Source organism: Sapajus apella, unplaced genomic scaffold (assembly GCF_009761245.1).
Source record: "Sapajus apella isolate SASKATOON/1434 unplaced genomic scaffold, GSC_monkey_1.0 scaffold73, whole genome shotgun sequence".
Classification (NCBI taxonomy): Eukaryota; Metazoa; Chordata; class Mammalia; order Primates; family Cebidae; genus Sapajus; species Sapajus apella.
The window spans coordinates 7157419-7181766 of NW_022437013.1; the positions used below are offsets into that span (position 1 = coordinate 7157419).

Genomic DNA, 24348 nt, shown 5'->3' on the forward strand with positions numbered 1-24348 from the left:
TGAAACAAATATACAAGAAAAAAAACAAACCCATCAAAAAGTCGGTGAAAGATATGAATGGACACTTTTCAAAAGAAGACATTTATGTGGCCAACAAACTTATGAAAAAATGCTCATCATCACTGGTCATTAGAGAAATGCAAATCAAAACCACATTGAGATACCATATCACGCCAGTTAGAATGGCGATCATTAAAGAATCTGGAGACAACAGATGCTGGAGAGGATGTGGAGAAATAGGAACACTTTTACACTGTTGGTGGGAGTGTAAATTAATTCAACCATTGTGGAAGACGGTGTGGAAATTCCTCAAGGATCTAGAAATAGAAATACCATTTGACCCATTACTGGTTATATACTGAAAGGATTATAAATCATTCTATTATAAAGACACATGCACAGGTATGTTCACTGCAGCACTGTTTACAATAGGAAAGACCTGGAACCAACCCAAATGCCCATGAAAGATAGACTGGATAAAGAAAATGTGGCACATATATACCATGGAATACTATGCAGCCATAAAAAAGGATGAGTTCATGACCTTTGCAGGGACATGGATGAATCTGGAAACCATCATTCTTACCCAACTGACACAAGAACAGAAAAGCAAACACCACATGTTCTCACTCATAGGTGGGTGTTGAACAATGAGAACACATGGACATGGGGAGGGGAATATCACATACTGGGGCCTGTTGGGTTAGGGGGATAGGGGAGAGATAGCAGAGGGTGGGGAGATTGGGGAGGGATAATTAGGAGAAATACCTAATGCAGGTGACTGGGGGATGGAGGCAGCAAACCACCATGGCATGTGTATATCTATGTAACAATCCTGTAAGATCTGCACATGTACCCCAGAACTTAAAGTAAAATTTAAAAAAAATATGAATTAGGAGTTCATTAGGCTGAGATGACTCCAGTGCCTTTAGTTCCTACTTGAGCCAACCAATACTCAACTCATTGTAAATAGTAAAATGAAACCTAATTTTAACCAACTGGAAACCAATAACTAACCTCTAGGGATTTTTCATTTTAACCAGTCAAATAGTTTATTTGTCTTATTTCTGCAAGAATCTTATAAGTTTTTCCTTCGCATCCCTACTGTGGAGCCAAACCACTTGTGGTTTGGTACTACCCAGTTTATAAATTACTGTCTGCTCAAATAAACTCTTTAAAAATTTAATGTGCCTAAGTTTATTTTATAACAAGCTTTTACCCCAAATCTTATTGATAGAAAGCATAGTAGACTAGAATGCTGTAGAATACCAGAATGCTGGCCTGTGAATTAGGAGAGCTGAGTTCTATTTCTGCTCTACCTTTTACTGCAAAGTCATTTTGGGCCAGACTTTTAAGCTCTTTAGGATTTCTTTTCCTCAGCCATAAAATGAAGATAATACCTTCTCCACAGGGCTGTAGTGGGGATCAAATGAAAAAATGAATATGAAAATGCTTTGTAAACTTTCAAGAAATGTTAATATGCCCCAAACTAACTGTTTAATAAGAGCATGTGCCTGGGTGTAGCCAATAAAAAATGTACTTTAATCTCAAAGCTTGTATTCCAGTTTCACATCTAGCTTTCACCAAATAGTCAGGATCAGCAAGTATACTCAAATTCTAACATCTCTCAGAAGTCAAAATAATGCCATTATAATAAGCACTAAAAATAGACATGTAAAGAGAAGTACAATTAATAACATCCTTCCTTGCTTTTCCCAATTATGACTTTTAGATGCATCTCTAGCCAAAGTTCTAGGTTTAGATCTCTAATCTAGAACTTTGAATTGCATCTGCAACACCCATGTGGTATACTGATATGGCTTCGCTGTATCCTCACCCAAATCTCAACTTGAATTGTATCTCCCAGAATTCCCATGTGTTGTGGTAGGGACCCAGTGGGAGGTAATTGAATCATGGGGGCTGGTCTTTTCCATGCTATTCTGGTGAGAGAGAATAACTCTCATGAGATCTGATGGGTTTATCAGGGGTTTCTGCTTTTGCTTCTTCCTCATTTTCTTTTGAAAAAATTATTAAAAATGAATAGGTCCAGGCATGGTGGCTCACTGTAATCCTAGTACTTTGGGAGGCCAAGGCATGAGGATCGCTTGAGGCCAGGAGTTTGAGACCAACCTGGGCAACAAAGCAAGACCATGTTTCTATTTTTTAAAATAATTGTTTAAGAATGTTTAAAAAATAAAAATAAAATAAAATATACTCAGTGAAAATGCAACTCTAAAAAAAATAAAGCCATTTTCCCAGAAAGAGTCAAGTAACCGAGGTTTTACTCTACTTGGTGAGACACAATGAGTGTTGGCTTGTACAGTAGAGGCAAGTATTGCAGGAGGCCAGAAAAGGAAGATAAACATGGGTAAGCATAGTCAGAGAAGGTTTCATGGAGGAAGCAGGGCTCAGAGTTGGGTTTAATTTGAGTTTCTTCATCCAAAGCCTGGTGCTGCCTTTCTTGATTGTAACACTTGGGCAGTACTGCCAGGGCCTCAAGTTAAGAGTCACTGAAAGCAACTAGTCTTTAGGAAAATTTCATGATAATGAATAAAGAAAAAGATGGGAAGCAGACTCTGGTCCCATTCTATTGCAGTATAAAGGAGCCAGCCAAGGCTTAATGTATGAATAAGCAGAGCCTCTGCCATGGATAGCAATTTTGCCAAGCAGCAAGGAATTTGTGGGACCAATGAAAAGTACCCCAATCATAGTTCTGTAACCTGAAATTATTGGAAAAGCAAGCTTTAGCAAAGAATCTTTACATTATAGTCAACTTCAATATATAGGATACCAATGAGAGCCAGGCATGATGGCTCACACCTGTAATCCCAACATTTTGGGAAGTTGAGGTGGGAGTGCTTGAGCCCAGGAGTCTGGGACCAGTTTCAGCAACACAGGGAGACCCTGTCTCTACAAAATATTTTAAAATGAGTCGGGTGTGGTGACATGTGCCTGTGGTCCAAGCTACTTGGGAAGCTGAGGTGGGAGGATCACTTGAACCTGGAAAGTCAAGGCTCCAATGAGCCGTGATGGCACCACTGAGCTCCAGCCTGGGTGACAGAGCAAGATCCTGTCTCAAAAACACCTAAGTATACCAATGAGAAACTACAAATGATTGCTGAAAGAAATTAAAGAAGACAGAAATAAATGAAGAGACAGACTGGAAGACTTCATATTGTTATGATGTTCATACTACTCAAAGCAATATGCAGATTCAACACAATCCCTATCATAATCCTCACATCTTTGCATAAATAGAAAAAATGCATACTAAATAATCCAAAAACAGAAAGTTAAATACTACATGTTCTCACTCATATGTGAAAGTCGAAAAAAGTTAATCTCATGGAAGTAAAAATAGAACAGAGAATACTAGAGGCTAAGGAGTATAGTGATAAGGAAGAGGGAGAGCTGTGTTAAATGATACAAAATTATAGCTAAATAGGGAAGTAAGTTCTAACATTCTGTACCATTGGAAGATGACTATAGTTAACAACAATATAGTTTCAAATAGCTAGAAGGAAGATATTGAATGTTCCCAGCACAAATAAATTATAAATATTTCAGATGGTGGATATGCTAATTACCCTGATCTGATCACTATACATTTTTTGTTTTTCTTGAGACAGGGTCTCATTGTGTCACCCAGGCTGGAGTACAGTGGTATGATCTCAGCTCACTGCACCCTCCACTTTCTAGGCTTAAGTGATCCTCTTGGGTCAGCTTCTCAAGTAGCTGGAACTACAGACACCCACCACCACACCCAGCTATTTTTTTTTTTGTAGAGACAGGATTTTGTCATGTTGCCTAGACTACTCTCAAACTCCTGTGATCCGCCCCTGCCTCAGCCTCCCAAAGTGCTGTGATTACAGGTCTGAGCCACCATGCCTGGCCTCAGATCACTACACATGTTTTTTAAAAAAAATCACTATGTATCCCATAAATATGTACAATTATTCTGTGTGTCAATTAATAAATAAAACAAAAATTTAAGAAAAGTAAAATTCATATGAAATTTCAAGAGACCCTGAAATGCTAAAACAATTTTGAAAAAGAAGAACTATGTTGGAGTACTCAAACTTCCCAATTTCAAAAGAATTATAAAGTTACAGTAACCAAAACATATAGTACTGGCATAAAGGTAGACACATAGTTCAATGAAATAGCGTTGGGATTCTTTCAGGGTGGTTGGCAAAATATTAAGGGAAATATTAAGGAAAGTTATAAGATACAGTCTCAAACCTTTTGGAAGGCTGAAAGTTCTTCATAACTTGTAATAATGAAACAGGCTGAAGGTTGCCAGTTCTTACCTTAGGGCATTAGGTCATAGGGTAAAAATTAGGGATAATAGAAGCTTCCCCAGTTAAGTCTGTTTATCCCACATTCCTTTGTCTCTACTCTAACTAGCTTGTTTACTCATGTAACCTTTGAGCTGGATGGCCCTCTGGAGGCAGGGAGGTCAGCCAGAGAAATTATTCTTTAATGGTGTTTGTCCTGGGCATCGGTACCTGAGCTTTAATCTTTCCAGGAACTACTCTCTTAGCCATGTTAATTATCCTCAAGTGTGTTTACTCAAAGCCTTTGTTGTCAAATCTATACTGAAAAAATGTGAGGAAGGAGAACTAGTGGGGGTCAGGTAGCTGAAATCACCCTCTGAGAGCAACTGATTACCTCTCTGGCCCATTTGTTCACTGTACTCTGTGTTCATGTGTTTTTATTCATCGATTGTGGAGTCAGGGTTTGCAGGACAGACCCCTGAAGGTGATGATCAATGTCTCAGAATAGAAAGGTCACATATATAAACCCTATCATATTCAAATGATCTTCAACAAGGTACCAAGACCATTCAATGGGGAAAGAACGATCTCTTTAACAAATGATGTTGGAGACATTGGATATCTAGACACAAAAGTATGAAGTTGGACCCTTAGCATATACCATACACAAAAATTAACTAAATATAGATTAAAGACCTAAACATAAGACCTAAAACTGTAAAATACCTAGAAGAACACATATGAGAAAAGCTTCATGATATTGGACTTGGTGATAATTTCTTGGATATGACATCAAAAACACAGGCAACAAGAACAAAAATAGACAAATGGGACACTATCAAACTTACGATCTTTTGTGCATCAAAGGATCCAACCAACAGAGTGAAAAGGCAACTTCCAGAATGGGAGAAACTATTGTTACTTGGATCTTGAGATTCCTAGCCACCAGGAATAGAAAAAGTCACCTGCCTTCTATTTACCTGTCAGAGATGTATGAGATATGTATATATTTATGTATTTATAATGTCCTGTGTTTTTAGATAGAGAGATAAATAGGGGAAAGTGCATCTGTTCTATCTTTTCTTGGAACCAGAATATAAAAGTGGTAACTTAATGAAAATATGGATATTGTGTTAGTTATAGACTTTCTCCTAGTAAAAATTTAGTTAGGAATGGGAAAAATCACTGTGATCACTACCTTCATTGGTATACTTCTTTATTTTTAGCTTTTTTTTATTGTGGTGAAAAATATAAACCATAAATTTTATCCTCTTGATTATTTTTAAGTGTACAGTTTAGTAGTGTTAAGTATATTCACATTGTTGTGAAACAGATCTCTAGAACTCTTTTATCTTACAAATATGAAACTCTATACCCATTAAACTACAACTTCCCATTTCCTCTTACCCCTAATCCCTGGCAACTAGCCTTCTATTTTCTCTTTCTATTAATTTGACTACTTTAGATACCTTATATAAGTGGAATCACACAGTATTTGCCTTTTTGTGACTGAGATATATATTTTTTCTTTATCCATTTATCTATCAATAGATATTTGGGTCACTTCTACTTCTTGGCTATTTAAAATATTGCTGCTATGAGCATGGGTGTGCAATATCTCTTTGAGACCCTGCTTTCAGTACCTTTGGATATATATCCACAAGTGAGATTGCTGGATCATATGGCAGTTCTATTTTCAATTTCTTTAGAAATCACCAGATTGTTTTTCATAGCACTTGTACCATTTTACAATCTCACCAGTGGTGCCCAGGGATTCTAATTTCTCCATATCCTTATCAACCCTTATTATTTTCTATAGTCATCCTAATGAGTGTGAGGTGATACCTGATTATAATTTTGATTTGCATTTCTCTGAAAATTAATGATGTTGATCATCTTTTTATATGCTTTTTGGCCATTTGTATATCATCTTTAGATAATTATCTATTCAATTATTTGCCCATTTTTAATCAGGTTAATTTTTTTGTTGTTCTTTATATATTCTGAATATTAACCCTTTAACAGATGTATGATTTCCAAATATTTTCTCCCTGGATTTGTTTTTGAGTAATGTATCCTGGATCTGGTGATGGAGAAGCCAGCAACCCAGCAATGTCAATGGGTGCAAAATTTTTTTAAAAAGTGCCTCAAAAATCTGGCTATCTCTAGCCAAAGAAACAGAAAGGGGGTAGCCTAGAAAGACAGAAAACTTTTAGATAATAATTTCCCTACCCAAGGCAAACACCATAGAAAAAAAACTACACTCCTGTCTCCAGTCCCCTCAGCAGAAATCAAGTAAGGAGCCTAGATTTCTAGCTTCAACTGGTTTTAAGTAGTCACACATCCCCTTCTCCCTGAGGTGGTTTCAGAAATGACTGAATGGAGATCTGGGACTTTCATCCCTGCCAGGCAGTAATAAGTACTCCAGCATATGATGGTTGTGGAAGCCTATCAGTGGATGCCTCAGGAGGCGTCAGTGGTGATAGTGGAGGCCTAGTGAGGATCCTGAAATTCCACTCCTACCTAGTAATAATGGCATCCCTACCCCTATCCTGGGTATCAATGGGTGGTGAGTAAGGAAACTTGACTCCCACCCCTACCTGAGTAATAAAACTGTGCTCCCATTCCCCCACCAGAATGATGTCAAAGTAGGCCTACTAAAACAGAAGATTAAAATAAAATCCAGAGTCTCATAAAATGTCCAAGATACAATAGAAAATCACTCATGATAAAAGGAACCAGGTACATCTCAACTTGAATGAGAAAAGAGATTCAACAGACACCAACATTGATATGACATAGATTGGAATTAATCTAACAAGGATTTTAAATTAGTCATCTTAAAAAGGTTTCAACAAGCAATTACAAACATGCTGCAAACAAATATTTTTATAAAAAGAAAGTCTCAGCATAGAAATAAAAGACATAAAGGAGGAGCAAATGCAAGCTTTCGAACTGTAAAACACAATCACCAAAATGAAATACTCACTGAATGGGCTGAATAGCAAAAAGGAGACTGAAAAAAGAATCAGTAAACTTATCACAGAACAATAGAACTTATTCAATCTGAACAACAGAGAAAAAATAAACTGAAAAAAGTAAACAGAGCTTCAGGGACACATGGGACTTTAACGATACATTACACATTCATATCATCTGAGTTCCAGGAGGAGAGGAGAAACAGTGTGGGGCTAAAAAGTATTTTTTTAAAAAAGGTGAAAATCTCCTAAATATTTAAAAATCAATTAATTAATTTTGTTAATTGACAAATAAAATTGTATCTATTTATGTTACACAACATGACATTTTGATATGTGTATACATTGTGGAATGGTTAAATCAAGCTAATTAATACAAAAATCTCCCCAATTTGGCAAAAGACATAAACCTATGGATTCAAGAAGCTGTACAAACCCAATAAGATAAATCCAAAGAATTCCACAGTAAGACACATCATAATCAAACTCCTGAAAGCTAAAGAAAAAGAAAAAAATCTTGAAAGCAGTGAGAGAAAAGAAATACCGTACTTACAGAAAAAAGGCACTTTTAATGAGAGCAGATTTATTAACAGGAACCATGGAGTCCAAAGGGAAATGGCACATTTTTCAAGTGCTAAGAGAAATAAACTATCAATCCAAATTTGCATATCCAGTGAAAATATCCCTTAGGGGAAAATCAAGACACTCTCAGGCAAAGAAACACTAAGAATTTGTTGCCAGCAGACATACGTAAAGAAATAGATAGCTAAAGGACATTTGTGAATTGGAAAGGAAAGATAAAAGAAGGACTCTTTGAATATCATGAAGGAAGGAAAAAAAATAGAAAGAGTAAAAAATATTACCAAATACAACAGATTTTGCTTCTTTTTTCAGTTTTCTAAATTATATTTGAGAGCTAAAGCAAAAATCATAACATTTTTCTGATGTGATTCTAAAAATATACAGAAGAAATATTTAAGAAAACTATACTATAGATGGGGAAAAGTAAAGAGACTTAAAGGGAAGTAAGGTTTTTATAGCAAAGTATTTATCTAACTATAATGGAATCAAACTAGAACTCAATAACAAGAAAGAAAACAATAAAGATTCCAAACAATTGGAAATTAAACAACACACCTCTAAACAATCCTTTGGTCAAAGAGGAAGTCTTAGGGAAGTAAAAAAAAAAAAAAATACATAGAATGGAATGAAAATGAAAATACAACATATTGAAATATGTAACATAGGAGCAAGATGGCAGAATAGGAAGTTTCAGCCCTTGTTCCCCTACAGGAAGACCAATTTAACAATGATATATTGAGTAAAATACTTTTATGAGAATTCCAGAAGTCAGTTAAGAAATTGCATACCCCAGGTAAGGCAACACAAAGTCAAGAACAACCACATTAAAATCAGTAGGAAGGACAATCTCACCTTATGTGCATCAGCCCCTCTCCCAAGTTGGCACAGCTCAGCACCAAAAAACAACATTCCAGCCTTCAATTTCAGGGGAGAAAACAAAGACTGTAGAAAGTGTTCAATGTTCTGTCTTTTTGGAGGGCTGCTCATGGAACCAAGAAGTGGTTTCTATTTTGCCCCACTGGACGCACTGACAAAACTACCATACTTTGGTTGCCTTGAGGCTGCTAAGAACAAAGGAAGGTGTTGGGTGACCTGCTGTGGCCAGCACAGGTCAGTACAGTTGGGAGGAGATACACAACTTAAGGCTTCTTCCTCAGGAGGGAGGGAAACAAGTGGAATGTTCATCAGCATTTTGACTTTTCATCAGGCTTCCTAAAGTACTAGTATAGGTCTCACCTGACTTGGGGCACTGACTTAAGGAAGCTAACACACATTAGATACCTGATGACTACTGAGAACAAAAAGAGAGGAGGCTGATTTCTATAGAACCAGAAAACTTGCAGTGTGGTAGACAACAGAGGGAGCAAGTGATTATAAGCTTCTATAAAAGAAACTCGTAAGCTTCTAATTGAGAAGTGACCTACACATGCCCAGAGAAGTCATGTATCCTCCAAAAAGGTTTCAAAGGCCCCCAGAATCTCTAGCTGGGCTGACTGGTGAGCATGTTTCCCTGTGCAAAGCCAGTACATAATGACTGAAAGAGGTTACCGATGTTTCAAACGTGCAGATCCCAACAAAAACATAAGAGACATATGAAGAAACAGGGAAACGTGATCCAAAGGAGCAAAATAAATCTCTAGAAATCAGTCCTAAAGAACAGAGGTATATCAATAACCTGAAAAAGAAGTCAAAGTAACCATCATAAAGATGCCATCGACGAGCTCAAAAAAAAAAACGAATATCAATAAAGATTTAGAAAACACAAAAAGGAACCAAAAAGAAATTTGGAGTGAAGAATATAACAGCTGAACTGAAAAAAATTATGTAAGGTATCCAACAGCAGGCTTGATTAGGCAGAAGAAAAAACTGATAAACTCAAATACAGGATTATTTGAAATGATATGTTCAGAGGAACAAAAAAACAGTGAAGAAAACCTAAGGGTTCTTAGGTTTTCTTAGGTTCTTTTGAATGACAAGTGTCATTGAATAATTTTTTCTTAATCATAATTAATCATATAATTATAATTAATTATAGGGCTCCCAGAGACAAACTTTATATATATTTCCTGCCTAAGAAATTAGAAAGCCTCTCTTTGTAACCTACTGAATACTGCAAGGGCTATGCGATCATCTCTTCTGCAATATAATCACTACTAGAACAGTACAATAATTGATAAATCATGATTCTGTAACCTAGATAATTGGCCTGAAGTAGAATCATGGCTAAAATGCTAAACTTTACACTGACATTATTTGAATCAAAAAGGAAAAACTCAAAGGGATTTATGGGACACCATCGGTCAAACAAATATATTCATTATGGGATTGCAAGAAGGAGAAGGGGGAAAGGTAAAGAAATAACATCTCTAAATGTGTCAAATCTCGGAAAGGAAATGGACACCTAGATTTAAGAAGCCCAACAGACTCCATGTAGGATGAACCCAAAGAAATCCACAGTGAGAAATATTATAATCAGATTGTCAAAAGTCTAAGGAGAATTTTAAAAGCAGCAAAAGAAAAGCAGCTCATCATGCACAAGGAATTCACCACAAGATTATCTGTGAGTTTCTCACCAGAAACGTTGCAGGACAGAAGGGAATGGAATAATCAAAGTGCTGAAAGAAAAAAAAAAAACCTGACTACCAGGAATATTACATAAAATTATCCTTCAAAAATAAAGGAGAAATAAAAACTTTCCCACATGAACAAAAGCTGAAGAATTTCTTCACCACTACAACTGCCTGACAAGAAATGCTAAAGAGAGACCTTTGAGTTGAAATAATAAGATGCTCAACAGCAACGTGAAAGCATAAATCTTACTGGTAAAGCTAAATATGTAGAAAAATACAGAATACTGTAACACTGTAATAGTGGTGAGTAAATAATTTTTAATTTTAGTATAGAAGTTAAAAAACAAAAATATAAAAATTGGCCGGGTGTGGCAGCTCATGCCTGTAATCCCAGTACTTTGGGAGACCAAAGTGTGTAGATCACCTGTGGTCCGAAGTTCAAGACCAGCCTAGCCAACATGGCGAAACCCCATCTCTACTAAAAATACAAAAATTAGCCGGGCATGGTGGCGGGCACCTGAAATCCCAGCTACTTGGGAGGCTGAGGCAGGAGAATTTCTTGACCCCAGGAGGCAGAGGTTGCACTGAGCCAAGATTGCACCATTGCACTCCAGCCTGGGTGACAAGAGAGAAACTCTGTCTCAAAAAAAAAATATATACACACACACACACACACACACACACACACACACACACACACACACACATATATAACTATACAAACATGTTAATGGATACACAATATAAAAATGTAATTTGTGACATCAATAACAAAGTGTGGGATGGACAATATAAAAGATTAAAGTATTACATGCAATTGAAGTTAAATTTATCTCAGCTTAAAATAGATTGTTATAATCATAAGATGTTTTCTTTAAGCTCCGTGGTAACCTCAAAGAAAATCCTTTTAAATGATACACAAAAGAATGTGAGAAAAAAATCAAAGCATGTCGCTACCAAAAAATCAATGAAACCCAAAGGAAGAGAGGAAGAAAGGAAAGGAGGGACAAAAAAGCTACAAGATAGAAAACAATAAACAAAATTGCAATAGTAAGTCCTTCCCTATCATCGATAATTACTTTAAATATAGCTGGTTTAAACTCCCCAGTCAAAATATATAGAGTGGCCAAATGGTTTTAAAAAACAAGATCCAACTATATACTGCCTACAAGAGACTCATTTTATATTTAATGACATACCTAGGTTGAAAATGAAAGAAGTAAAAATTTATATTCCATGTAAAAGGTAACCGAAAGAGAGCAGGATTACCATATTTATATCAAACAAAATGGAGTTTAAGTAAAAACCTGTTAAAAGAAACAAAGAAGGACATTATATAATATAAATGATAAAAATGGTCAAATCACCAGGCGATACTATAAATATATATGCACCTAACACAAGAGTACCCAAACATATGACTCTAACATTGATACAATTGAGGGGAGAAACAGACAGCAATACCATCACAGTAGGGGATTTTAGTACCCTACTTTCAATAATGTATATAACATCCAGATTAAGCTCAAGAAAGAAACAGAGGACTTGAACAAATGGACCTAACAGACATATACGGAATATTTCATTCAACAGCATAAGAATATACATTCTTCTCAAGCATATACCAAACATTCTCCAGAAGAGACCACACATTAGGTCACAAAACATGTCTTAAGAAATATCAAAAGATTGAAATCTTACCAAGTATATTTCCCAACTGCAATAGAATAAAACTAGAAATTAACAGCAGAAGGAAAACTGGAAAATTCACATATATGTGGGAATCAAACAACACAATCTTAAACTACTAATAGGTCAAAGAAGAAATTTAAAGTGATATCAGAAAATATCTTTCCCCAATAAAAAACAAAAACAGCATACCAAAACTTATGGGATGCAGCTAAAATAGTACTAAAAGGGAAGCTTATAGAAGTAGAGGTCTACATTTTTTAAAAAAAGAAAGATCTCAAAGTAACTTTATGTCTCCATGAACTAGTAAAAGAAGCCTTAAGTAAGTCCAAAGTTAGCATAAGGAATGAAATAAATTAGATTAGAGTGGAAACAAAATACAGAAAAGAAAAAAATCAACATAACAATGAGCTGGGTTGTTCTTTTTTTTGGCAGATAAACAAAATTTACAAAACATTAGCCAGATTAATAAAGAGCAAAAGAAGAAGATTCAAAAAATAACGTGAGAAATGGAGTGTTACAACTGATGTCACAAAAATTAAAGGGATTATAAGAGACTACTCTGAACAATTATAAGCCAATAAATTGGATAACCTAGAAGAAATGGATAAATTTGTAGAAACATATAACCTACCAAGACTGAATCATATGCCAATATTTCTCAAACAGTTCCAAAAAAATTAAAGAGAAAGGAACACTTCCAAACTCATTTTATTAGGCCAGCATTACCCTGACACCAAAACCAGGAAAAGATACTCCAAAAAAAAAAAAAAAAAAAAAAAAAGCTATAGGCCAGTACTCCTGCTGAATATATTAGTTTGGTGTAAAAGTAATTGCTGTTTTTGTCATTACTTTCAATTGCAAAAACCACAATTACTTTTACACCAAACTAAAGAATTCAAAAATCCTCATGAAAATAATACCAAACCTCATTCAACAGCACAAAGGATCACCATGAACAAGTGGGATTTATCCCTGGGATGCAACGATGGTTCAACATATAAAATTCAATCAGTGGGACTCACATTAACAGAATGAACATTAAAAATCACATGATCATCTCAACAGATAAAAGTATCTGACAAAATTCAACACCCTTTCAGGATAAAACCACTCAACAAACTACAAATGGAAGAAAATTGCCTCAATATAATAAAGTCCATATATAAAAAGCCCACAGAAAACATCATACTCAATTGTAAAAAAACGAAAATTTTTCACTAAGATGAGGATCAAGACAAGGATGCTGGTTCTCACCCACTCCTATTCAACACAGCACTGAAAGTACTATGGCAATTAGGCAAGAAAAGGCCAGAGCAAAACAGAATAGGCAAGTTTTGAAATTGCTTGCAAAAACAGAGCAGTTAGGCAAGAAAAATAAATAAAAGACATCCAAATTGGAAGGAAAGTAAAATTATTTCTTTTTGCAGATGGCATGCTCTTATATGTAGAATATCCTAAAGATTCCCCATAAAAAAACTATTAGAACTAATAAATTGAGCAAAGTTGCAAGATACAAAATCAACATATAAATATCAGTTGCATTTCAATACATTAACAACAATCAGAAAAAGAAATTAAGAAAACAGTCTCATTTAGAGTAGCAGAAAAAAATATTAATAAACTTAACTAAGAAAGTGAAAGCCTTGTATGCTGAAAATTTCAAAACATTGCTGAAAGAAATTAAAGAACATACAAACAAGTAGAAAGACATCCCATGTTCTTGGATTGGAGGGCTCGATATTATTAAAATGTACATACTACCCAAAGTAATCTATGGATTCAATGCAATTCTACGAATATCACAATGACATTTTTTGTGGAAATGAAAAATAATCCTAAAACTTATATGGAAACACAAAGGACTGCACATAATTCAAAATAATCATAAGAAAGAAGAACAAAGTTGGAGACCTCACTCTTTCTTATTTCAAAACATATTACAAAGCTACAGTAATCAAAACAGTATGGTACTGTCATAAAGACAGACATATAGACCAATGGAACAGAACAGAGAACTTGATCATAAATCCATACATATACAGTCATCTAGTATCCAATGATGGTTCCAAAAACACACAGTGGGGAAAAGGGTAGTCTGTTCAACAAATGGTGCTAGTACACATATGTTCATTTCAGTACTACTCACAATAGCAAAGACATAGAATCAACCCAAATGCCCATCAATGATACACTGGATTAAAAAAAATGTGGTACATCTACACTACAGAATACTGTGAAGCCATAAAAAAGAATAAGATTCTGTCCTTTGCAGGGACATGGATGGATCTGGAAGCCATTATCCTCAACAAACTAACACAGGAACAGAAAACAAAACACCACATGTTCTCACTTATAAGTGAGAGCTGAATGATGAGAACACATGGACATGTGGGGGGCAAACAACACACACTGGGGCCTGTCAGGAAGGAGAGCATCAGGAAGAATAGCTAATGGATGTTTGGCTTAATACCAAGGTGATGGGTTGATTTGTACAGCAAATCACTGTGACACACGTTTACCTATGTAACAAACCTGCACACCCTGCAGGTTGGTAACCAGGAACTTAAAAGTTTTTGAAAAAAAAGGGCAAAGATCCAGCCCACCACCCTCCACAATAAAAACAAATGGTGCTAGTAAAACTTTATACCCACATGCAAAAAAATTAAAGTGGATGTTTATTTCACACTATATATAAAATCAACTACAAATGAATTAAAAACTTAAACGTAAGACCTGCAACTGCAAAAGTCCTAGAAGAAAACATAGAAGGAAAGCATCATGACATTGGTCTTGGCAATGATTTCTTATATATGACACCAAAAGTACAGGCAATAAAAGTAAAAACAGACAAGTGGTACTACCTCAAACTAAAAAGCTTCAGTACAGCAAAGGAAACAACAGAATGAAAGGTAACCTACAGAATGGGAGAAAATATTTGCAAACCATCTGATAGGGTTCAATATCTAAATTATTTAGCTCAATAACAACACCACAAAAAACCTCACCAAATAATCCAATTAAAAAATGAGCAAAGGACTTGAATAGACATTTCTCCAAGAAGATATGCAAACGACCAACAGGTATATGAAAAGATGCTCAGCATCACTAATTGTCAGGGAAATACAAACCAAAACAACAATGAAGTATAACTTCATAACTCTAAGGATGGCCATTATCCAAAAAACAAAAAATAGTGCTGGCAAGAATGTGGAGAAATTGGAACCCTGTGCACTGCTGGTGTGGGTGTAGAATGGTACAGTTGGTATGGAAAAGAATATGGAGGTTCCTTAAAAAACCAAAATTTCCCATATGATCCCACAATCCCACTTCGAGGGATATATCCAAAAGAATTGAAATCAGCATCTTGAAGAGGTATTTGCACTCCTATGTTCATTGCAGTATTATTCACAATATCCAAGAGGTGGAAACAACCTAATGTCAATCCACAGACAAATGGATGAAGCAAATGTGGTATATACTTGTAACGGAATGTTATTCAGCCATAAAAAGGAATAAAGCTTGTCATATGCTACAATATGGAAGAACTTTGAAGACATTATGTTAAATGAAATAAGCCAGACACAGAAGGGCAAAAATCTCATGATCCCACTTACTGTAAGTTATCTAAACTAGTTATGCTCATAGAAACAGAAAGTAAAATGGTATTTGCCAGGTGGCTGGTGAGGGGTGGGAAATGGGGAATTGCTGTTTAATAAGTATAGAGTTTCAGTCGTTCAAAATAAAAAATTTCTAGAGTACTGCTGTACAACATTGTGTTTATTGTTAACAATATTGCACTGTACACTTAAAAGTTTAAGAAGTAGATCTCATGCTATGCTTTTTTACTGTGATTAAAAAATACATGACATGCAGCTAAAGCAGTGCTGAGTTGGAAATTCATAGCACTAAATGCTTAACTTAGAGAAGAGGAAATGCTGAAATTAATCATCTAATTTCCTACTATAAGGAATTAGAAAAGAGCAAATTAAACTGAAAGCAAGCAGAAGCAAGGAAAAAAGAGCAGAAGTTAATGAAATTGAAAACTGAAAATCAATGGAGAACATCAATGAAACAAAGAGGTAGTTCTCTGAAAAGCTCATAAAATTCACAAACCTCTAGCAAATCTCACAAATAAAAAAAGAAAGGACACAAATCATCAATATCAGGAATGAAACAGGAGATATATTTATAGACCTTGCAAACACCAAAAGGGATTACTACAACAAATATGCATGTATAAAGTAGATAATTTAGATAAGCTGGATAAATTCCTTGAAAAGCACAAACAACCACAATTACCTCAATAGAAATTAGGTCATTTGAATAGCTTGGTAAGTATTAAGAAAATTGAATATATAATTTTAAAACTCAAAAAAAATAATTTTTCTTTGAAATCATCTGGGCCTGAATGATTTCACTGCAGCCTTCTACCAAATACTTAAAGAAGAATTAACACTTATATTATACAATGTCTTCTAGAAAACGGAAGAGGAAGGAGTACATCCCAACTCTTATTATACGGCCAATATTGCATTGATACCTAAATCAGACAAAGACAGTACCAAAAAATTAAATTGCAAACCAATATCATTCATGGATAGAGGCAAAAATCCCCAGCAAATACTAGCAAATATAATTCAGCAACATATTAAAAAATTATACATCACATCCAAATACGTTTTATCCAAGGATGCAAAGCTAGGTCAACATTCGAAAATAAATTAATGTAACCCACTTCAGTAACAAACTGAAGAAGAAAAATCACAAGATCATCAATTGATAAATTGATGCAAAGCTATTTGGCAAAATTCAATATTTATTCATGATAAACACTCTCAGAAAACTAGAAACCAAGGGGGAACTATCTAAACTTGAAAAAGGATATCTTGGAAAAGGATAGAGGAATCACTCTATCAAATTTTAAGATTTATTATAGAGCTATAGTATTCAACATTGTGGTATGGCAGAGGGACACATATGTAGATCAATGAATCAGATATGAAAACTCAGAAACAGATATACACAAGTCTGGCATACTCATATTTTACTACAGAGCAAAAGCAATTTAATGGAGCTGAAGCAACTGGATATCAATAATCCAAAAAAATTAACCTTGACCTAAACTTCATGTTTTATGCCAAATATTGACTTAAAATGGATCATGGACTTGAATGTAAAATGTAAAACTATAATATTTTCAGAAGAAAATCTAGGAGAAAATATTTGAGACCTAGGACTTGGTGAAGAGTTCTTAGATGTAACAACAAAAACAAAATCAATAATAGGGAAAAAATCAATAAGTTGAATGTCATAAAAATTAAAAGCTCTTTCTCTGTGGAAAATCCTATGAAGATGAAAAGACAAGGCACAAACTGGAAGAGAACATTTTTAAGCTACATATCTGACAAAGAACTGGTATCTAGAACACATAAAGCGCTCTCAAAACTCAACAGTAAAACAAACAATGCAATACAATTAGAAAATGGGCCAAAGATATAAAGAGATATTTAATTGAAGAAGATATGGAGACGACAAATAAACACATGAAAAGCTGTTGAACGTTATTAGCCATTAGATAAATGCAAATAAAATCAGTAATATAGCACTACACACCTAACACAATGGCTAAAACTTAAAAAAAAAAAATAGTGACAATACCAAATGCTGGAAAGGATGTGGAGATACTAGATCTCTCATACCATTGCTGATGAGAATACAAAATGGTACAGCCACTTTGGAAAAATAGTTTGCCAGTTTCTTTTAAAATTAAACATGTATTTACCATCACATCTTGTCATTGCTCTCCTGGGCATTTATCTCAGACAGATGAAAATTTCCATCTACAGAAAACTCTGTACTCAATGTTAATATGAGTTTTCTTTGTAATAGCCAAAAACTGTAAATTTTATATTGTCCCTCAATACAAGAATGGTTAAACAAACTTTGGTACCTCCATATCATAGAATATTTCTCAGCAATAAGAGGGAATGAACTATTGATATAAATCTGAATGAGTCTGAAATGTATTATGCCGAATGAAAAATAATGGAAAAGATCATATACGTCATGATTCTAAAAATTAAATCATTTTAATTATATATAAAATTCTTAAAAGGACAATTATAGAAAAGGAGAACAAATTAGCATTTGTCAGGGGTTATCAATGGTGGGGGTAGGTGGTGGGTGTGACTATAAAGAGGTAGCACAGGAAAGATGGAATATTTCTTGATTGTGATGATGGTTAAACAAATCTACACACCATAAAAGAACAGAGAATTATACACATAGATCATTCCAATATCGATTTCCTGGTTTTGATATTGTATTACAATTATGTGAAATGTAATGATTGAAGTAACCCAGATGAAGATTATATAGGGCCTTTCTGTACTACCTTTGCAAATTCTTGCGAGTCTTTTATTATTCATAATAAAACATATTTAAAAAAAGAAACCACTTTATAAGCAAATAACTTAAAACAAGTGTGTGGAAGCTAAAACTCAGAGAGTAAACATAAAGTGCTTTATTATAATAGCCTATAACAGTTTGCCAGTTTTGTGAAGAGACTGCTTTTAAATGGGGAAGGTTTGTATAGGCCAGTGACATATAATACCAAGGACATTTAAAATGTAGGATCAAAACACAGGATTAAAAAAATTAGAGCCACAGATTAAAATGTCTCATCTTAAACCAAGCAACTGACAATTGTAAAGTGCAACAAACCACATAAATTACATTTGTAAGCAGTGAAAAATCAATTGCAAAGGGTTTCTGAGCCAGTTATGGAATCTTAACTAGTAAGTGCTGGGAATGGATAAGTTTCATGATGGATAACCCAGAACCTGTTCCTGCAACTGTCATGCAGTTAATTGATTTGCATATACCCTCAAGTTGTTTTCAGTATAGAATATATTTATTTCCTGTTGTGCTATGGAAAGAATATTTGCATTGGGTAAAATATTTAGTGTTAATTAGAAAGGAACAAGTGGGAGGAAATGCTCTCTCTCTGCACTGTCCAAAATGATTAATAATGAACCACAAAAAACTATCTACATGTAAAACAATTAAAATTAAATGACATTAAAAATTCAGCTCCCAGACATGCTGCAAGTCTTTAAGAGCAACAGGTGGTTATGGTTACCATACTAGAACAGCATATAGAAGTTTACCATCACCACAGAAAGTTCCATTGGACAGTGTTGTTCTAGAACATGAAAATCTTGTCATTTCCCCAAAATCACAGGTAGAGTTACAGCCCAAAGAACTCTGACAGCATTTTGTGTTGCATTATTTGGGATTTCATTTACACATAATTCCATTTTCAGCAATATTTTGCAGCATGTTGCAGTGGTTAAGTAGTAGGACTTGGGGGCAGAATCACCTGGATTTCTACTATAGCTCCAACTAAACTGTGTGACCTTGGGCATGTAACTTCACTCTCTGTGCCTATTTTCTCATTTTAAAAAAAGATAGGGCCTGCAGGATCATAGAACTGACCTCAAAGAGCTGATGTGAAGATTACATAAGATAAGTTCAGTATCTGACAATGTGATCTATAAATGCTAGTTATTATTGGCATTATTCTTCAAGTCTGGAAGATGAACTTAGCTTGTTCTAGCGTCTAGAATAGGATCCAGGATTTCAGTGGAAAACACAATAGGGAACATTCAATCATAAGAGTAGCAAGGGAGTCAGACCCTAACAGGGCCCCCTTTGTCTCTTAATGGACATAAACAGCAACCACATCATTCCCTCATAACTTGGGGCAAGCCACAAAAGAGAAGAGATCTTCTCCTCTAAAACCTATTTTTCTTGCAGCTTTCAAAAAGTCAAAGATAACTTACCCTTGGCCTTAAAGGACTCGGAATTGAAAGTTAACTACCATGTCACATCAAATAAAATAAAAGCAAAGTATACTGTTTATAAAAGAAGATAACCCAAACAAGTCACTCAGTAGGAAAGGCACTTGGAATTGTTTTTCCAGCTGTTTGTAGCAATCAGATCCAAGTACTTGATGCATGATTATGGTGAAACGTCACTATACCCAATACTTTGTGAATACAACACAGGCCTACTGTACCTCCATAATCAACTAGATAAGTACTTATTGAATAACTACTACATACACCGCACTTCTGCTCTATACCAACTATGACTGACAGGCTAAATTCAGCCCATCTCATGTTTTTGTGTGGCAAGCAAGGTATGAATGATTCTCACATTTGTAAATGGTTGGAAGAACCACCTTCAAACACCGGTAGGGAACACTTAATGGCTTTGGAAATTAACTTTTGATGCAGGCTTGATAATGGTTATTAATGAATTCACCCTAAAATTACAAGGCAAAACAATGCTTATATGTGAAACTTAAACTGTAGTGAAGTCATTTTGACAATTAATATTGTTTAAATCACAAGTAATGTCAAGATGCTTTATCCACTTCCTGTGCTGTCACAAGTGAAAACAATAAAATCACGATGAAATACCACTTTACACTCACTAGAATGCCTATAATTAAAAAGATAGATATTAATAAGTATTGGTAAAGATATGGAGAAATTTGGCTGGGTGCATTGGCTCACACCTGTAATCCCAGAATTGTATGAGGCCAAAGTGGGCAGATCACTTGATGACAGGAGTTCCAGATCAGCCTGGCCAATATGACAAAAACCCATCTCTACTGAAAATACAAAAATTAGCCAGCGTGGTGGTACATGCCAGTAATCTCAGCTACTCAGGAGGCTGAGGCACAAGAATCACTAGAATCTGGCAAGCGTAGGTTGCAGTGGGCTGAGATCATGCCACTGCACTCCAGCCTGGACTACAGAGTGAGACTCTGTCAAAAAAAAAAAAAAGGGGGATAAATCTGAACCCTCAAACACTGCTGATGGGAAGGTAAAATGGTACAGCCACTTTTGTAAAGAGCCTGAAAGTTTCTCAAAAAGTTAAACATAGAGTCCTGATATGACCCAGCAATTCTACTCCTAGATAAGTAACCAGAATAAATAAATGAAATCTCAGCTGCACATGGTAGCTCACACCTGTAATCCCAGCACTTTGGGAGACCTAGGTGGGAGGATTACTTGAACCCAGGATTTCAAGACCAGCCTGGGCAACATAGTGAGACCTTGTATCTACAAAAAATCATAAATTAGCTAGGTGTATTGGTGCATGCCTGTAGTCTCAGCTACTCTAGAGGCTGAGGTGAGAAGATCGTTTGAGCTGTGGAGGTGGTCATGCCACTGCACTCCAGTCTGGGCAACAGAGGAAGACCCTGTTTCAATAAAAAGTAAATAGGCCAGGCTTGGTGGCTCATGCCTACAATCCCAGCACTTTGGGAGGCCTAGGTGGGCGGATCACCTGAGGTCAGGAGATCAAGACCAGCCTGGCCAATATGATGAAACCCTGTCTCTACTGAAAATACAAAAATTAGCCTGGTGTGGTGGCATGCGCCTGTAATCCCAGCTACTTGGGAGGCTGAGGCAGGAGAATCAATGGAACCTGGGAGGTGGAGGCTGCAGTGAGCTGAGATCATGCCACTGCACCTCAGCCTGGGCAACACAGCAAGACTCCATCTCAAAAAATAAAAAATAAAAATAGGCCAGGCGCAGTGGCTCATACTTGTAATCCTAGCACTTTGAGAGGATCACCTGAGGTCAGGAGTTGGGAGACCAGCCTGGTCAATATGGCGAAACCCTGTTTCTACTAAAAATACAAAAATTAGCTGGGTGTGGTGGCATGCACCTCCAAAGGCTGAGGCAGGGGAATCACTTGAGCCAGGGAGGCAGAGGTTGCAGTATGCCAAGATTGTGCCGCTGCACTCCAGCCTGGGTGGCAGAGTGAGACCCCATCTTAAATAAAATAAAATGAAATAAAAGTCAAAACAAGAAGCAAGATCTCTATTTTCACACAAGTTTGCAGCATAAAAATTTTCTGAGTTCAGACTACAGTTCCAGTAGCAGTTTTTGGACCTTGAAGCAAGTGCAAAGGTTATTTCCATATTCCAAAATCCATTTAACTGTGCAATTGAGCAGCTTTCACCAAACTTTCAATTGGAAGTGGTTAATCTGACATATAATGCTAAAAGGCACTATTAAGAGAAGAATAGAATTCTATTCCAAGCAATGAATATGCTCAATTAAAATCATGTTTGTGTAACCTTGATAGTATATGATGAGAATGTGGTACTTGACTTCTGCAGACTTTCTTCCAAACATATAACATCAGTCTAAGCATAAAAAAATACATCAGACAAACCCAAATTGAGGAATTTTCTACAAAGTACCTGACCAGTACTCCTTAAAACTGTCAAGGTCACCAAAACAAGAAAAGTCTGAGAAAGTGTCACAAACCAGAAGAGGCTAAGGAGATACAAGGACTAAATGTAATATGCTATCCTGGGTGGGACAGCATCTCTAGAGATAAACTAGTTCAACTGGAAAAAAAAAAAAAAAAAAAAGCATGGGGTATAGTTAATAGCAATATACCAATGTGGATTTATTAGTTGTGACAAAGATAGTACAGCAATATAAGTTGTTAAGAGATTCAGCAAATGGTGCAAGGACAATTTCTATATCTCCATGCGAAAAGATGAATTTAGCTTCTCACCTCACATTACAGAGAAAAATGAACTCAAAATGAATCATATACTTAAATGTAAGAGATGTGGCTCACGTCTATAATCCCAGCACTTTGAGAGGCCGAAGCTGGTGGATGACCTGAGGTCAGGAGTTAAAGACCAGCCTGGCCAACAAGGCAAAACCCCATCTCTACTGAAAATACAAAGATTAGCTGGGCATGGTGGCTGGTGCCTGTAATCACATCTACTCAGGAGGCTGCAGCAGGAGAATCATTTGAACCAGGGAGGCAGAGGTTGCAGTGAGCCGAGATCGCGCCACTGCACTCCAGTGTGGGTGAAAGAGCAAGACTCTGGCTCAAAAATAAAATTATATATATATATATATATATATATACACACATATATGTGTATATATATATATATAAATGTAAGAGATGAAGTAATAAAGCTTTTAGAAGAAAACATTGGAGAAAATCACTGAGACCTTGCAATTAGGCAAAGACTTCTTAAGTACAACACCAAAAGAATGGTCCATGAAAGAAAGAAAAATAATAAATTGCACCTCACCGAAATTCAAAACGTTTTCACTTCAAAAGACACATCAAGAAAAGAAAAAGGCAAGCAGCAAACTGAGAGAACATTTGTGCATATCATATATCTGTCAGGGACTTGATCTAGAATACATAAACAGTCCTTACAACTCAACAATAAAAAGACAACCCAATTTAAAAATGGTAAAAAGATATAACAGACTTCACTGAAGAAGATATACAAATGGCTAATAAGCACATGGAAATAAGCTCACCATATTATAAATTATAACCACAATGAGACATCATTTTACACCCACTTAGGATGGCTATAATAAAAAACATAGTAAATAACAAATGTTGGCAAGGATGTGGAGAAACAGGAACTCTCATACATTGCTAGTGGAAGTGCAAAATGTTGTTGTCATTTTGGAAAACAGTTTTACAGTTTCTTAAGAAGTTCAACATAAATTTTCCCTGTGATCCAGTAACTCTACCCTTAAGTATCTATCAAAGAGAAATGAAAAAATATATCCATGCAAAGATTTACATACTAATCTTCTTAGCAGTACTAGTCATAGTAGCCAAAAACTGGAAAGTTGTGTGCCTATCAAATGGCAAGTAGATAGACAAAAATATGTTATATCCATAAAATGGAATAGTATTCGGCAATAAAAAAGTAAGGAAGTACTGATACATGCTACAATATGGATGAACCTCAAAAATATTATGCTAAGTGAAAGAAATCAAATGCAAAATACCACATATTATATGATTTCATTTACATAAAATGTCGAGAACAGGCAAATTTATAGACAAAAAAGTAGATTACTGGGTGTCTGGGGCTGGGAGTGGGACAGAGGATTGATTAACTATAAATGGGCATGAGAGATCTTACTGGGGGGATAAAAAAGTCCTAAAACTGATTTATGGTGACGGTTGCCCCAATTCAGTAATGTTACCAAAAATCATTTAATTATGCACTTGAAATGAATGAATTTTGTAATATATAAAATGTACCTTATCCTGAGTGAGGGAACTCTACTAACCTTACAATTTTTCTATAAATCTAAAACTATTCTAAAATTTTTGAAAAATTCATTTAAATAAAAAATGTATGTTTATGAATTGATATCAGTA

The 24348-nt window shown here is 35.5% G+C and overlaps 1 protein-coding gene across 7 annotated transcripts in view; it reads right to left on the reverse strand.

The window, feature by feature from the left end:
- The window catches only part of ATG4A (autophagy related 4A cysteine peptidase), a 66015-nt gene that overhangs the window by 37587 nt on the left and 4080 nt on the right, over positions 1–24348 (reverse strand). The gene's annotated exons all lie outside the window — the stretch shown is intronic.